Consider the following 16067-nt stretch of genomic DNA (forward strand, 5'->3'; position numbering starts at 1 on the left):
TTCCCACTTCTAGGCTAAACACCCCCAGCTCCTCCGTTTTCGAGCACGAAACAGGACCTGGAGCATCTCCTCTGCTCCCTGGGTTCCCCGAGCGTAGGTCTGAGCAAGAAGGCCAGAGAAATGTGGGGCCCCATGTGGCAACAGGCTGGCACCATGCTGAGCCCTTTGCACGGGTGGACCAGCCCGGCACCACCAGAGCCCATTTTACAGATGAGCAAACCAAGGCACATTGAGATAAAGTCACTTTGACCAGGTGGCACTTTGGCCAGGTGGTAAGTGTGGTGGAGGCAGGACGTGAACCCGGGCCCAGGGCGTCCAGAACAGGAATCCTGAGTCACTCTTCTCAAAGATGAGAGCTTTTTATAACCAGCAGGTGCTGTGAGGGTTGGGTTACCACACACCTCAGGAAGCCCCAAGTGGCAAAGTCAGGACTGGAGACTAAAGAGAGACCGACTATTCTTGTAGGCTGGGATCAAAATAAACTCTCAATCAATAGTTTGGACTTAAAACCTAGTCTTTCATGTTTGTCAAAAATATATCCTGTTCCCAGGATAGCTCTCTCTTTTAGGAGTGATCTAGGTGCCAGCATTCAGCACACCTTAGGTGATTTATCTCAGCAATATCATGCAATTGATATTTTTTAAAAAGATTTTATTTTTAGAGAGAGAGAGAGGAAGCGTGTGAGCAGGGGAGGGGCATAGAGAGGGAGAGAGAGAATCCCACGCAGAATCCATACTCAGCACAGAGCCCGACTTGGGGCTGGACCTTACCAACCGTGAGATCGTGACCTGAGCTGAAACCAAGACTTGGATGCTCAGCTGACTGAGCCACTCAGGTGACCCCATGCAATTGATACTTTAAATCTCCATTTTCTCTGTAAGAAAACTGAAGTCCCCCGAAAGTCGAATAACACAGTCACCCCCCTTGGGAGTGTCAGAGTTCGGACCCCAGAATCATGTTCTTTCTACAGCAATCCCATAGTAATTACGCTGTTTGTTGTAATCATCCTCACCAACATTTAACGGACACTTACTGGATGCCGGACCGTGTGTTCAGCAATTACAGTTGTTAACTCATTTGATCCTAATTACAACCCTAGGAGGCAAATACTATTTTTATCTCCACTAATTACAACCCTACAATAAAAAAAAAAATTTATCTCCATTTTATTTTTTTTAAACATTTTTTATTAGTTTATTTATTTTGAGAGGAAGAAGGAGCTAGGGAGGGGCAGAGAAAGAGGGGGACACAGGGTCCGAGGCAGGCTCTGTGCTGACAGCAGCGAGCCCAGTCCAAGGCTTGAACTCACGAACCATGAGACCATGACCTGAGTCAAAGTCAGTAGGTTGAGCGTCTGACATATGAATATGGCTCAGGTCATGACCTCACGGTTTGTGACATTGAGCCCCCCTGTCGAGCCCCGTGCTGGGATTCTCTCTCTCCTCTCTCTCTCTCTCTCTGCCCCTCTCCTGCTCGCACTTACTTTTCTCTTTCTCTCTCACACAAAATAAGTAAATTAAAAAAAAAAATAAAGATGAAGAAATTAAGGTCCAGATGGTTAAGGAACTTTTTAAAAATGTAGGTTGTACATTAGCATTCAGGGGTGTTGAGGCGACCAGATCAGGAGACAATTGCCATTGAAAAGATAGGTTGTTGGGGCTTCCGGGTGGCTCAGTCGGTTGGGCGTCCAACTTCGGCTCAGGTCACGATCTCCTGGTTTGTGGGTTCAAGCCCCGTGTCAGGTTCTGTGCTGACAGCTCAGAGCCTGGAGCCTGCTTCGGATTCTGTGTCTCCCTCCCTTTCTGCTTCTCCCCTGCTCACGTTCTCTCTCTCTCTCTCTCTGTCTCTCTGTCTCTCTCAAAAATAAATAAACGTTAAAAAAATTTAAAAAAGGAAAGATAGTTTGTTTCTCATAGTTCCCAAGAGGCCACGCCACACCATGCCACGCTATGCAGGTTACACGGGAAATCACTATCATTGGTCAGAAGGCAGAGGCAGTTAGGGGGAAACATGGGCAAGAGACTTTATTGTGGCTTCCAGGGGAAGGCGGGCTTAGCACTGGCTAGTTTGAATAAGTTCAGAAGTCTCCGGGGCGTAGGGCCATCGCTAGTTGTCTGGTACCTGGCTGTGGGGTAATGAGGGCAGGGGGTAGTGGCCCAGAAGGTGAGAGCCTGATAGACAAGGGGGTTGAGGGTATGAGCTCCAGACTGGTTGGTATGCATGTAAAAGACACAAGGTGAGCACTTGAGAGGTCCCAGGAATTGGCTTTAGCCCTGGGATGGGCCAGTCTCTCCAGGGTCAGCAGGCTCCAGATGTCAAAACGTCAGCAGCACATGGTCCCCCGAGGTCACCCAACACAGGACCGGAAACCTAGGTGGGCTGGCTTCAGAGCCCATGCTCTTAGCCCGTCTACAGTGAGATTTCCTCTCTGCGGCAGAGACCCGCTAATGCAGCTTGGGGGGAGCTCAGGGGAAGTGACCGCAAACACTGATGTCTGAACAGAGATGAGCCAGGGGAGGCTGCAGGTGGGAATGCGGGGGTGGGGGGGGAACAGGAGCCAGGAAGGCTGTTTGGGGCTTTCTTCAGGCAGACAAAGAGTCCCCGAGAGGCTGGTTATGAGCCAGCATTGCTGTTGTTCATACTATCATTTCAATTTGGGAGAAAACCAGCCACACCTGACGGCAACGTGAATCCCACCCCCATCACGAAACAGCCCAAACTGGATCCAACAGACCCCACTGCCTGGCTGGGCCGCATCCTGATTGTGTTCCGACACGGGAGCGTCACCACCGAGTTTCCAGATTATTTGGATAATGTGCCTTATTTGGGATAGGCAGCTGGAAGAGAGGAACAGCCTGCACTGAAATAGCAACATCTGTTGAAACCTCCCAGGAGAAAAATTCTCCTTTTGTTGTATATTAAGTCATTAAAACACAAAAAAGGAAAAGGGACATTAATTTCCCCACCATATGCAGACAATATTTTAATGCAAAGGTACCAAGGGAAGTGTCGCCTGCCTTCTGCTGACAGTCTGTGGAAGGAGTGTCAGGCAAGCGGGGGAGTGGGGTGGGGGGAGGGTGACCCTCCACAGGAACCAATTTGTCCCCTGCAGACGGGGGACCAAGGAGCCTGGACTGGCTCTGCTCAATCCCATATTCTGAGTTTCTTTCTGCTTCCTGGGTCTGAGCTTGGCTCGGAGCTCTGGGGTCTGCACCGGGGTCTCGGGCTCATGCTTAAATCATTGTCCCAGGGGCGCCTGGGTGGCGCAGTCGGTTAAGCGTCCGACTTCAGCCAGGTCGCGATCTCGCGGTCTGTGAGTTCGAGCCCCGCATCGGGCTCTGGGCTGATGGCTCAGAGCCTGGAGCCTGTTTCCGATTCTGTGTCTCCCTCTCTCTCTGCCCCTCCCCCGTTCATGCTCTGTCTCTCTCTGTCTCAAAAATAAATAAACGTTAAAAAAAAAAAATTAAAAAAAAATCATTGTCCCAGATCATTTTCTAATTTTATTTTTTTAATATAATTTATTGTTAGATTGGCTAACATACAGGGTGTTAAGTGTGCTCTTGCTTTTTGGGGGTAGATTCCTGGGGTTCATCGCTTACACACAACACCCAGTGCTCATCCCAACAAGTCCCAGATCCTTTTAGAGGCCACGGTCTCCCCGAACCTGGGTTCCCTCACCTTCTGATGGCTGATTAATGACACTTGTTCTTCCTGTCCCATCGTGCTCATCCAGATCACTGCACGCAGAGTGCGCAGTGGCTTTGTCCCAGCTGGCTCATGAAAGGGTCTCTTGCCATGCGACCCCTTGTTGCAGGGGCTTTTTGGCCCACTGCCTCTAATACCCTCTGCCAGGGTATTAGCCCCTGCACTCTGCGTGGTGAGAGTTCAGCAAATGCACAGAGCCACTGGCTGTTTCTGTATCGAGGGAGCAAATTACCCACGGGCCCGTGCCTCTGTCCTCTGCCTTCCCTGACTTCCTTGGTCCAGACAGAACATCCTTTCTGCTCCGTCCCCTGCGCACAGGGGCCCCATCTCTGCCCTGAGCCGGACATCCGCCCAAACAGCTTCCCCAGGCAGTGCCTTCCAGGCCAGGCCAGCCCTTAGCAAAGCCTGTTTGCATCTTGAGTATCAGCCCTCACACAGCCACTGCCTTTTTATTTTTATTTTTTTAAGAGAGAGAGAGAGAGAGGCAGAGGGCGGGGGACAGGGGGAGAGAGAGAGAGAGGCTCCCAAGCAGGCTCCAGTGCAGAACCCCCATATGGGGCTCGATCTCACGAACTGTGAGATCAAGACCTGAGCTGAAATCAAGAGTTGGATGTTTAACCAACTGAGCCACCCAGGCACCCCAGAGCCACTGCCTTTTGTGTGCCTGGGACAGCCCTCATGAGTGGATAAAAGCCAGCGTCTTCCTTCCAGAATGCCCTTGATGCTCCCTCTTGGGGAAACATGGTATTTGTTTTCTACCCTAGGAACAAAAAGCCTAGAACAGAGTGTCGTTTGCAATGGTAGCAATCACCCCAGCAAGGATCCTGGCTCTTGTTACCAGTTTACTGAGTCGTTTACCTGGAAGAGCATATTAGTCAGGTTAAGCGAGGCTCTATGGCAGTAATAAATGCTCCCAAATCTCATGGCTTTAACCCAGTTGATGTTAATTTCTTGCTCACATAAGTTCCGTGGCTGGTCCGGGTGACTCCCCAGACAACCTTCCTCTATGTGTTGTCCTGATGGATACAAGCTCTGTGGTCTTCAGTCTCCCCGTCAGCACGACCTTCCCAGGGAAAAGGGGTCCTGGAGAGTCACACTAGCTTTCATGGGGTTTCACATGGAAGGTCACATGACCCTGCTGCTCCCATTTCATTGGCCAAGGCAAATGACACATCCATGCCTGGTTCCAGAGGAGGGCAGGAAGGTGCAAGCATCCTCGGGATCAGAAGGAGAGGAGAGGTGGAGGGTGGGGGGCAGTAGTAATGCCCCCCACAGCCAGCCCCTCGCAGCGCTCACCGTGATCCAGCTGCTGTGTGTGAACCCATTGAATCCTCACGGCGATCCACTCTTATCCCCCTTCTACAGATGAGAAAACTGAGGCTCAGGTGAATGAAGTGACTTGCCCAAGGCCTGCACCGCCATCCAGTGGGTGCCCCCTCCAGATGAATAGCACTGATAGGGACACAGAAAGCAGATCCCGAGCTTCTTGGATTCCCCCAGAGCTGGCTGGGGCTGGACTCCAGTCTCCTCGGAGGGGGAGGGGGCAGTGGTGGCAGCGGCCCAGCAGGGTATAAACTGAGATCAACACCAGATTCCCAGCTCTCCTGCGGGGAGCAGCTTCTCTGCAGAGACCTCAAAATCTTTGTCCCAGTCATGACGCGGTTGAGCCACTGAAAAAATGGAAATTTCTACCCCTAAAACTCTCTGGATACTCTGGTGGTGTTTTAAAGTCAGAATTCTTGGGGGCGCCTGGGTGGCGCAGTCGGTTAAGCGTCCGACTTCAGCCAGGTCACGATCTCGCAGTCCGCGAGTTCGAGCCCCGCGTCGGGCTCTGGGCCGATGGCTCAGAGCCTGGAGCCTGTTTCCGATTCTGTGTCTCCCTCTCTCTCTGCCCCTCCCCCGTTCATGCTCTGTCTCTCTCTGTCCCAAAAATAAATAATAAACGTTGAAAAAAAAAATTTAAAAAAAAAAAATAAAGTCAGAATTCTTGGCTTTTGACAAATTGAAGTTCATTCTAATGCTGTTTTCCAGGGCCCAGCCCAATGCTCCCTTGATGAGCAGCCTCAAAAGTGTGCAACACCATGGGCTGTGGAGGCCAGGGGTCAATTATTTTTATTTGCTCATAAGAAGCTACAAATCCAATAAATGGTAGATGAAATAAGTAAGAAATGTCTTTGCATCATGAAACAAGGAGCCTGGGGAGGGCTACCCATGGATGTCATCAGAAATCCAGATTATTTCTACACTCCTACTTTGCCATCCTTGGCATGGGGATTTGACCTCATGGTTACAAGATGGCTGCTACGCCTCCAGGTTCATACCTGGACTCCAGACAGAATTAAAGGGCAAAATTTGAAAGGCTGAATTTTCTCCAACAGCTTCTTCCTGGTTCTTTTCGCTTACACGTCGGTGGCCAAAACTGGTCACTTGGTCACTTCTAGCTGCAAGGAAGTCTGACGAGATGAGTGTTTTAGCTTTCCATTCTCTTTGGGAGAGAAAGAAAGCAGGTCGGGAATGGCTCTGGGCACCGGATGCTCTCTGGCTGCCAGAGACAGGCAGATCTGGCAACATCACTTACAATGACCTTGCACAAAGTATTCCTTTGAACTTCTATTTATTCACTTGGAAAATGAGGACAATTACAGCGCCTCCCTCCCAGAGTCGCGATGCCTGGAATACAGAAAATATCGAATACATGGTAAATATTATTTTAATTATTATAATGGGAAAACAATATTTATGTAAAAGGCAGGCAGCAGACCCAGTTAATATATTTCTGGAAAATTACCCAACTATCCCAAATCACACAGAAATGTATTCCAAAAGTCCCTGTAGAGGTAGCTTAGAGTTCTGCTTGAAGAGGCCTGAGGGTGAGGTGGAAACCCCTAACCTGCTTCCCTCCGCAGCCTGTAGGGGAGCAGAGCAGGGAGGAAACAGAAGGAGAGTGTGACGGGGCGGGGAGCTCCCAGGGCCATAGCTCTGAGCCTGCCTGGCCCGTGCAGGACTCATGACTGGACAAGACAGCAGAGTGACAGAGCCGCAGGAACCCAGCCGCCTGCCTGGGCCACCCTTACCACCCCCCCACCCCCCCACCCCTCGCAGAGCTGGGACCCTCCCCACCCCCACTCACTATGATGCATTTTTTTCTTGGAACAAACAGATGAAAGATGAAAGAAAGCTGGGGGCGGCTGGTCGGGCCACTGGAAACATCTCCGAGCAGGAAGCAGCAGCTGAACTGACTGCCCTTTGGAGCCGCGGGCTGCAGCCCTGGTTGCCCTGGGGTTCCTGGGGTCTCGTGAGGATGAGAACCAGAGAATGAGAAGAGCAGGCAGGCTGAACTCCTGGGGAGGAAAGTTCCAGTCTTTGCTCCTCTGGCCCAGGGAGCCCCAAGGGGTCAAGAGTGGGAGAATGGACGGATCGACCATTGGGCGCCCCCAAGACCATTCTGGTTGGGGCTTGTCTCCTAGGAGCCCCGTCACCGCTGATCCTAAGGAAGGGACGTGGAACTGTCCTGGGGTCATGTAGAGGCAGCAGCCACAATCCGTGTGGGCCGAGTGGGTAGACGTAGTATCCGGGATGTTGTAGGTGCTCCAGAAATCAGGCTGGGGTGGCAGATGTCAGGTGCCGCTCCAGGAAATGCACACAGCCACTACTGAATTGGCTGGATGCCTGGCCTGACTCCCTCTGATGAGTGACCTCTGTCCTGCCACCTCCCAGCTGGCCCGCCTCCTCCAGTGTGCCTTTGCAGCAGGAGAGCCAAAGGGGGACTAGAAACAGAGCATCCTGACTGGTGAGGTCACGCACGCCTAGTGAGCATACATTGAGCACCATCTGTGTGCACGGCCCTGAGCCAGAAGGGGTCAGCGCCCAGAGTTGGAGGCTGCCAAAGGTCTGTATGCAGCTCTCGATTTTCATTTAAAATCTGCTGTTTTTCATCTCCGGCACGTTCTTCTTAGAGACGACTCATGGAGTTAGTCACTCAGAGAGACACAAAGGAGAAATTAAATTAGGAGTATTCCTGTCCTAATGGCAAATCCAAACAGACACCAAGCAGCTGGCTCTCTTGGGGAATCAGCCTCCCCACGTGAGGTTGGATTTGGGAAAGAAACCAGAGGCTGTTAACTGACACATAGGGCCTCCTTCTGGGGCCTGTGGGCTAAGCTGGGACAGGGGGAATAGCGTCCATCCGTCCATCCCTCCCCCTACCATCCCCCACCCATCCCCAGAGCCTGACCTATAAGCAGGTTTGACTCATTTATTTGAGCTTCTCATTAACCTCCAAGGTCATTCATGCCTCAGGCCCTTTGCACTTGATCGGCCCTCAGCCAGGGAATGGGTTCTCCCCCAGATCTTCACAAGGCCCTTTCTCAGGCTTTAGCTGTCAGCACAAATGTCATGACGTCCTAACTAAGAGTGGTCACTCAACCCCTATGCCCTTTCTCCTGTTTTATTCTTTACTAACACTTACCTTGAGACGTCTCCTTCTCCGCTGCTGATTTGTTCACTATCCTCCTCCCTTCACCCGGGAGCGTGTGTTGTGACCCCAGCACCCAGAAGGAACGTGCACGGGGTAGTGCTCAGTAAACATTATCGAGCAAATGAAGGAACCCTATTTGGCAGATCATATAACGGAGGCCCAGAGGCTAACAGAGTTGCCAAAGTCCACAAAATGAGTCAGTGCCAGGATTCAAATCCAGGTCTTGGGTCTCCACATCTCGTGTTCCTTCCATCTAGCCCCACTCTCTTGAAGTTTCCAGACTTCTTCTTGTTTCTGTCACACCTTACCCCTCCTGGGTCCTGCTCCCTTGAGAAGGGCAGTGACCTTTGAAGCCAAGCATCCCACCTCCCTGGGAGGCATTTGGTGCATCGACTGGGCCCAGAGGTTGGGCGGCGTGGCCTCTGAGCTCAGTTCTATCACTCACAGCCGCTCGACCTTGTTAAGTCACTTACCATCTTGTGCCTCTGTTTCCCCTTCTGTAAACTGGGGGTGATAGTAATATTGCCCCTCTTAAAGAATGTGTAACAGTTAAATGAAGTCATACACATAGAGCCTCAGAACTGAGCCCTACACAGAGGAGCAACAAAGGAACGTCGCTGTCATTGTAGGGATGGCCTGTCCTCCTAGCCGTCTTGCCCTGAAGGCCACACGGCATCTCCCGCCAACCCTCCACCCTCCCCACATGCCACTGCTCCCCTCAGCTGCAGTACCTGCCACGATCCCTGAAGCCAACGAACTAACGAACCACATCCTCCTGGTGGGAATGCTTTCTTTCCTCGGAAAATCCCTCTCCACAGCCGCCTCCTCTGAGAAGCCTTCCTGGATTCCCGGCCCCGCAGCAAGCTAACACTGGAGCGATACCACAGGGAGGTCAGGTGGCAGGGAGCCAACTCACAAGCCACGTGGAGCCATTTTAGAAGCAAATCCTCCAGCCCCGGGTGAGACTTGCCACTGATGTCTCAACTGCAACCACCTGGACCCTAAGCTGGAACCACCCAGCTGCATCACTCCCAAGTTCCCAAGCCACAGAGAGCAAGATCGTAAGTACTCTTGCGGGTTTTTTAATGTTTGTTTGTTGGTTGGTTTATATATTTTATCTATCTATCTATCTATCTATCTATCTATCTATCTACCTATCTATCTATCTATCATCTATCTATCTAGATTTATTTACTTATTTAATTTTTGTCCAAAGCTTTTATTCCCATGCTTGGTACAGTATCCATACAAGCAGCTGGCCCTAAACGGTAGCTGTTCTCAAATAGGTCACTGCCCCACCTCGGCCAGGTGAGTTAAATTCATGCAGCCTCAGGACCGAGACCAGTTCCTGTCAAGTAGACCGCGGTCCTCAAACTGCTCCAGGCCCCTCACTACCCTCCCTTCAGGGCCCCCCACGACGCGGTTAACCCGCAGGTCCCGATGATCACGGAGAGGACAGCACTTCCACAAAAGGAACAGGAACGTGCGGACACGGAGTAGCAGGGCCTATAGGACGTCTCCCCGGGGCCCTTTCCACAAGGATCCCCACCGGCTCGCAGCCGGGTGTCCCCGTGTCGCTCACGGTTACAAGGGCCGCCGGGGGGAGGACCTGGCGGGCCCAGTTATGCGCAAGCGCATGCGTGCAGCCTGAACCCGGCGCCACGCGCAGGCGCAGCAGGGGCTCAAAGGCAGCGCGTAATGTTTATTTATTTTTGAGAGAGAGAGAGGGAGAGAGGGCGCAAGCGGCCGCGCAGAGAGAGAGGGAGAAGGAGAATCCCTAGCGGGTTCGGCACTGTCAGCGCAGAGCCCAATACGGGGCTCGAACTCACCGACTGCGAGATCATGACCTGAGCCGAAACCAAGAGTCGGATGCTTAACCCACCGAGCCACCCAGGCGCCTCGTAAGTACTCTTGTTTTAAGCTAAGCGTTGGGATGACTTTTTAATGCCGCAATAGATGACTAATGTCGCGTATAAAACCCCACCAGAGGGCATTGCACGCTGATGGGGTGACTGCGAGGTGGTGCTCCGCCCGAGTCCTGGGGTGTCCCCATGGGATTACTTCCCGTATCTCACTCTCCCACCCCATACCCTTTCCTCCCAAATAAGCCACTTGTCCTCAAATCCTTGTCTCTGAGTCAGCTTCTAGAGGCCCAAACGAAGACACAGGGAATGTCAGTCTCCACCATGTGGTCCTGCCTCCTCTCTGAGTATCACTGCACACACACAGCTCATCCAGCCCTGAGGGCCTGCTTCTTCTATGGGTCTCTCACCTCCCAGGAAACTCACCTCCTCTTTCCTGAGCAGAAAATCCCTCCTGAATCCAGGCTGGTGTCAGCACTCAAGGCCTGAGGATCCCAAGGGCACCCCACACCCTTCCCTGTCCACTCCTGTTCCCAGCATGCGTCCAAGAGTTCCTACCAGTGTAGAGAATCTGCCCTTCACTCCCACTCTGCAGCTGGCATAAATACAGTCTCCCCACAGTGGATTAGTTTTCAAATGTATGGAGATGGTGTGATAACCTTTAAATTCTTTTTTAAAATGTGGGGTGCCTTTGCACCCCAATGTTTATGGTAGCACTATTGACAATAGCCAATGTATGGGAAGAGCCCAAATGTCCATCGACAGATGAATGGATAAAGAAGAGGTGAGATATATGTGTATATACACAGTGGAATATTAGCAATAAAAAAGAATGAAATCTTGCCATTTGCAACAATGAGGGTGGAACTAGAGTGTAATATGCTAAGTGAAATTAGAGAAAGACAAATATATGACTTCACTCACGTAGAATTTAAGATACAGAACAGATGAACATAAGGGAAGCAAAAATAATATAAAAGTGGGGGGGGGGCAAAGCGTAAGAGACTCTTAAATATAGAGAACAAACTGAGGGTTGCTGCAGAGGTTGTGGGTGGGGGGATGGGCTAAATGGATAAGCAGCATTAAGGAATCTACTCCTGAAATTATTGTTGCACTATATGCTAACTAACTGAGGTATAACTTTAAAAAAAAAAAAAAAAGTGTGCCTGAATTCATTCGAATAGCTGTTTGTTCTCTACTGGTGTCTCCATCCACAGGCTAAGTGGATATTTCTGACATTACAAAGGGGTCCTCCCCCTGATTAAGGTTGGGGCCCTGTGGTGCAACATAGGCCATTAACCCAGGGTAGCAGTGTGGTGACAGCCGTGGGCAGTGCCAGTTCAGGAAGGGAATTGGGAGGTGGGGGAGGCTACCTCACAGGTGATGTCCAGGTTTCCCAGGATACGTGAGACTCCAAACGGCGATCTTGCTGTCAGACGTGGGGTCTGATTTGTGTTCTGAAGTTGAGGTCACTGAGGCCTTGGTGGCATCTGCATCAGCTGTCCCTGTGTCAGGACTTTTTGCCTCGGTCCTGGTTGTTGACTTTTCTACTCTTGATTTGGGGGGCGGGGCCCTGCAGCATCTGGGACCCCCAACAGGTCTGTTACCTACAGTTGTGCAGGGTCATAGACACATGGTCCTAGAGGGTTCCATGCACAGGGATTTCTCCAGAGCATTCCTGCCTTCCTGCTATTCTCATGCTTTTCATTTGCTTGTCTGTGTCCCTCCAACCCTGAGCCCCATGTGAGCTGAGTCTTTATCACCCCTGTGCTGCGTGCCCAGCTGAGGCCGGGCCATCAACACGGCCACCAGAACCATCACACCAGCCACACGTGTGATCTAAATTCTCTAAGAGCCATTTTAAAACAGCAAATGCAGCAGAGGAGACGGATTTTAATATTATATTTTATGTAATCCAAAATACCCAAAATGTTTATCATTCCAGCATATGATCAATGTAAGATTTATTAATGAAATGTTTTACTTACTGCATATCCCTATTCAGACCCCCTAAATTTTCACCAGAAACACCTGATCTGTATTTAGGCTTCATAAAATTTGTGGTTGAAATAAACAGATTCGTGGGGCGCCTGGGTGGCTCAGTTGGTTAAGCGTCTGACTTCTGCTCAGGTCATGATCTTGCAGTTCGTGGGGTCGAGCCCCACGTTGGGCTCTGACAGCGCAGAGCCTGGAGCCTGTTCAGATTCTGTGTCTCCTCCTCTCTCTGCACCTCCCCCACTCATACTCTGTCTCTCTCTCTCTCTCTCTCTCAAAAATAAACATTAAAAAAAATTTTTTTTTAAGCAGATTCAAATGTCCAAGTTGTTCCAAACATCCTTGAGGGTTTTCCAAGAACTGTGTCAAGCATCTACTTTAACATTTAAATGAATGCAAAACAAACAAAAATTTTAAATGAAGCGTTCAGCTCCTTGGTCACTCTAACAACATTTGGGGCCAGTGACCACTATAACTGGGCAGCGTAGATCGAGAACATCCCACTGGGCAGAGACTTCTGTTGGACACAACAGATCCCAGCCTTCATGTTCTTTGGACAGGGGTGCTTATTAACAATGGATTGGGACCCGTCTGGACGCTGACTCAGACCCTCACCTCACCCCCGAGGGGTTTGAGGTGGAGACGCACGCTCAGCCTGGCACCCCCACCCGTGAAACTCGTAATGCCTTTACAACCCTCAAACACAATTCTGCAAACGACGTGGGCAAGAAAGCCCAGAATGAGAAGGTGGATTGATTCAATATTCCCCCTAGACCTTTGTGTTCCAGATGGGGCCTGGGAACCTAAACATTTCAACGTGCTCTTCAGAGACCAATGCTTCCGAGAACGTGTGGAAAAGCAAAGTCTGAGACCAGCGCATCTTTAAACATTTCCCGGGTGGGGCCCATCTAGTTCATTTCTGGTGACACTTAAGGGCAGTGAGGGGCTGTCTGCCCATTAAGCCGGCCACAGGCTGCCGCTTTAATTTACTTTCCGCTATTTTGGGGCCTTGGTCTGCTTGTGTGGATTTTCTCTTAGCCTCAAACAAATAAATAATTCATCCCCAAAGTGGCACATTTGCTGGTACTGCTTAGATTAAAATCCCTAAAATATGTATTTCATTTGGATTTGGTGGGGCCGTTATCAGTCTCAGATAGCACTGGAGCTAAAATAAAATCTGGAGCTCTTATGAGATAACCCACAAGTCAACTCCGGACGTTCTCTGAATCTGGATTCTTCTCACTGTGGTCTCTCCTAATGACAGGCCTGGAGACAGCAAGTGGCGGTGTTTTTATAGCGCAAGCTGGTCCTCTGGCTGAGTCCTCCTAATTACCGTGTTGGAGGGCATGTAGCACCTGCTTCCTGTGCTTGTAGAACTGAGGAAGTGTGCTATGTAATATTTATGGTTCCTGTAGAAATCACGGAATAATTTGTGGTGCCTAGCATTTGGTGGTGTTTGCAGTAGAGGCTCTCAGCCTTCGAGAAGGTGCACCCTCCCCGCCGCCTTCGCCGGGGTCAGGCACACCTGCCCGGGGATCGTGCCCTCCTTAGGGGGCGTGTGGCCGGGCTCTCCTGGCAGCACTGGCCTGGGAATTTGGGTCAGTGGTGGGATTAAAACCCCATTTAAAGATGCTCAGAAACGTGTTAGCCTCCGGCAAATTCATTTGGAATCCTCACAACTGTCCTGCGTTGACCTTCATCGTGTGTCTGGCAGAAGCCGGAAGAAACCAGGGAGGAGGGGAGAGTCTTGAAGATGGTAAAGGTGGAGGGGAGAGGGGGACCCCAGGAGACCCAAGATTCTGCCAGCCTTGCTCCCTCCTTCCCTTCCTCCCTTCCTCCCTTCCTTCCTGTAACATTAAAAACTTTTTTAGATGGGGCAGCTGGGTGGCTCAGTCGGTTAAGGGGCTGACTTCGGCTCGGGTCATGATCTTGCAGTTTGTGAGTTTGAGCCCCGTGTCGGGCTCTGCACTGACAGCTCAGAGTCTGGAGCCTGCTTCAGATTCTGGGTCTCCCCCTCTCTCTCTATCCCTCCCCCACTCACACTCTGTCTCTCAAAAAAAAAATGTTAAAAATTTTACAAAATTTTTTAAATGTTAATTTATTTATTTTGAAAGAGGGAGAGCAAGTGGGGGGGGGGGGCAGAGAGAGAGAGAGAGAGAGAGAATCCCAGGCAGGCTCCAAACTGCCAACACAGAGCCCCACATGGGGCTCCAACTAACAAACTGTGAGATCATGACCTGAGCTGAAATCAAGAGTTGGACAGCCAGGTGTCCCCTTCCTGTAACATTTAATAAATACCTACTAGGGGCACCTGGGTGGCTCAGTCGGTTAAGTGTCTCACTCTTGGTTTTGGCTCAGGTTATGATCTGACAGCTTTGTGGGTTCGAGCCCCACATTGGGCTCTGTGCTGGCAGCATGGAGCCTGCTTGGGATTCTCTCTCTCTCTCTCTCTCTCTCTCTCTCTCTCTCTCTCTCTTTCTCTCTCTCTCTCTGTCTCTCTCTTACTGCCTTTCCTCCACTTGTGCTGTCTCTGTCTCTCTCAAAATAAACTTTAAAAAAATTTTAGTAAGTACCCACTACGTGCCAAGTACCCATAAAGATGCCAAATATCACCAACGACACAGCCACGTCCTTGAAGCACACGGTCAAGAAGCACACGGCCTGGAGGAGGGGAGTTACCCTCAGGAATCACACGTGTAAATGCACAGTGGTGCCAAGTGCTACAGAGAAGCATTCAAATGACTGTTTCTTGAAGATAGAGGCCGGGGCAGTACAGGTTTTGGTCCTCACTGGCCTGATACCCACGTGGGCGCAGGGCAAGGCCTCTGTGCGTGCTGGCACTGTGACGCCCAGCCCGTAAATGTCCGCGTCATCGATGCCTTCATTCACTCCCTCCATCCACGAGCACTCGCTGTGCGGGCCCCGTGCTGGGCGCTCACAGGCGACCCTAACCCAGCTAGGAGACACCAGTGGCAGGGGTGAGCTATGGAGGGTGAGGCCTCGTGCTCAGGGAAGAGAAGGGGGGGTCAGTGTGGACAAAAATGAAGGCCCCCCCCCCAAATGAGGACCAGCCACGGCTATTTATTCAGAGCCTCCTAAAGCAAATAAACCCATCATTCGTGTTTGGCAGAGATGCAAAGGCGGGCAGCGGGGTGGTGGAGTTTTACAAGGGGCCACAGGGAAGGCTCAGACTTGCCCTGGCTGGGGGGCCTGAGGAAGCTGGAGGCGGGCTCCCTAGAAGTGGGACATTCTATGTGATCGGTTAGGGGACCGTATTTGGCTTTCTCTGGTTTGTCCTAAGTTGGAATCAGGAACAAAAACGAGCAAAGCGGCCAGCCGATGAAGTCCTGGCCGTCTGGGGCCCGTTGCTGCGGGGGGGTTCGAGTTCTGTCTTCACATACGGTCTGGCCTCTGGTTGGCATTTCAGTCTCTCCTCTTGAGTTCCCATGCTCCCTGCCACCCTTCGAATGAGACTTCGTTCCACATCCTCACTCACATCAGGAAGGCATCATAGAGGAGGGGTGCATGAGCTGAGTCTGGAAGGGAGAGGAGAGGTGAGTGGTCTCGGGGAAGGGCACTCAGGGCAGAGGAAGCAGCCTCGGGAAGGAGCCCGGGACCCAGGGAGTAGTGAGCACTTGGGGACGGGGGCACCAGAGGGCTTTGTGCCCACAGAGGCAGGGAGATGGGATGAGAACAGAAAGAGCGAGAACCCGGGTCATCCGGAGTCTGGAGGTTACCTGGGGGCAATAGGGAGCCACCTGAGGGCTTTCAGCAAGGGCAGGCCACGATCTAAAGTGAGAACTAGAAAGTGGGATGTGCCATCCTGGGGACAGTTCACTGTTGTGGGGTGGGGGCTGCAGGAGGCGGTGCTCAGGGGGAGATAGGAAGATTTGCTGTCGCACTGGTCTGGCCAAGAGACGAGGGGCCAGAGCTATAAGAAGAAGAGTCAGAGGAGACAGGATGGACATCCCCAGCCGTTCCTGTGAGGGATCCTGGGTGTGGAGGTGACACAGAGATGCTCCTGGGTT

The 16067-nt window shown here is 51.4% G+C and overlaps 1 non-coding gene across 1 annotated transcript; it reads right to left on the minus strand.

Moving 5' to 3' along the window:
- Nucleotides 1-9751: 9751 nt before the first annotated feature.
- LOC122472119 lies at nt 9752-9877 on the minus strand. The gene has a single exon (XR_006294367.1). It is a non-coding gene; the product is annotated as a small nucleolar RNA SNORA76 (small nucleolar RNA).
- Nucleotides 9878-16067: the final 6190 nt, after the last annotated feature.

The sequence above is a fragment of the Prionailurus bengalensis genome, chromosome E3 (genome assembly GCF_016509475.1).
Source record: "Prionailurus bengalensis isolate Pbe53 chromosome E3, Fcat_Pben_1.1_paternal_pri, whole genome shotgun sequence".
NCBI classification, from domain to species: domain Eukaryota; kingdom Metazoa; phylum Chordata; class Mammalia; order Carnivora; family Felidae; genus Prionailurus; species Prionailurus bengalensis.